Consider the following 1,846-nt stretch of genomic DNA (forward strand, 5'->3'; position numbering starts at 1 on the left):
TGATTGAGCTGAGTATAACGGTATACTTCTTTTTTTGGGCAAACAACAACAACAAAAATTATCAAAGGTTAAAGTTCAAAATAAGCAATTTATGAAATCAAGATTTCTTAAAAACGGATGGATGTATCTTGAAAATTTAATAGGAAATTTGATTCCCTTTAATTTGGTATACGTGCTTTATATACATGTTGTATAGTTCTTACAAAAATTGAATTAATGTAAAATAATTATAAAGAAACACCTTTTGCAGAGAACACCTTTCTGCGTAGGCGGCATTCGGCCGCACTTAGGGATTATAACCCTCACAACGTAGAATTATCCTTCTGTGTTGCGAAGAAAAGGCACTGAACACCTTTTGCAGACAACACCTTTCTGTGTAGGCGGCGTCGGCCGCACTTAGGGTTTGTGAGCTTTCTTTTATAATTCTTTTACATTAATTCAATTTTTGTAAGAACTATACAACATATATATAGAGTACGTATAGCAAATTAAAGGGAATCAAATTTGCTATTAAATGAGATCAAAATTTTCAAGGTGCATCAATCCGTTTTTAAGAAATCTTGATTTCAAAAATTGCTTTTGTTAAATTTCGTTGTTTTCTATGAGCAATTACCACGTCAAAAATGCACTAAATCACCAGTTTCCACTTTTAAAACACTATTAAAACGTCTCCGGTTATTATATTATGCAAACCAAATCATTTATTCACTTTTATTTTATATATTTCGTTAATAAAACAGAGTAAACAAACTTTGCGCCTGCCGAAATTATTATAACCTCAAATCGCTGGTGTTGCCACTTTATTTCACATTTCATTTGCGCTATTATACTCAGTTTACACTATACACTTCTTCTTCTTTTTTAACTTTCACCTAAATAAGATATTCTAACCAAAATATAATAGCAAATTTCGCCATACCATGGCAGCGCTACTTTTATGGTTTAGTTATTTTAGCTGTAAATAAAAGTAAGCGTCATGGAGTGCCAAAAGTGCGATTTTTTATAAAAAATTTTCATTGATTATCGAAGTATTGATTTTTACGGAAAAGTGCGGAAGGCGAAAATTTATAATATAAAATCGCACGAGTTTTTATTAAAAATTTTCATTATTTATCGGAATATTGATTTTTATGGAAAAAGCGCCGCAGGAGAAAATTTTTTATAAAAAATCGCGCGATTTTTTATCAAAAATTTTCATTATTTATATATATATTAAACGAAAGAAGATACGGGTGGGCTTTAGTAGTCAGCCGCACCTTGTGTTTTAAGAAAGCCAGGTGGAATTAACAAATGAAACTTGGTCAGGATGCTAAGGGAGGTATCCTCTAAAACATGTATGACTAAAAAATATAAACAATATCATTGTTTATAAGTTATTTGTTGTTAAAATTTCTTAAGTCGTTCCACTTGGTTTCCTTAACAAAAAGTGCATTTGTCACATATTTTCATCAATTATATAAATAGGCAATCATGTTTCCTTTACACCCCTTTTACGGCTAAACTATACTTCTAAGGTATAAACAGTTATATATCATTAGAAAGGTACTTTGATGCTGATGTGCAGGCAATTTTTAAAATTTCAAATCAGTTTAAAATAGAGCGAAAAAATCAATTCAAAAGTCACACCAATACCAATGCCATACATGTACATGGTTGGGGCGGAAATGCCCCCTAAATGTATGCTTTAATATTGATAGCGAATTAAAGCAACGTGCTAAGCAGCAGTTCAGGAATAAATTGTATGTATGTATGTACATGAATAGATTAGACTCAAACAAGGAAGAAGGTAAAGTTGAATTTGGAGAAGAAGAAAGTGATAAATACAGAAATTAAAATAAAAGTAAAG

Source organism: Rhagoletis pomonella, unplaced genomic scaffold (assembly GCF_013731165.1).
Source record: "Rhagoletis pomonella isolate Grant_MI unplaced genomic scaffold, Rhpom_1.0 Rhpom_scaffold_02617, whole genome shotgun sequence".
Lineage (NCBI taxonomy): Eukaryota > Metazoa > Arthropoda > Insecta > Diptera > Tephritidae > Rhagoletis > Rhagoletis pomonella.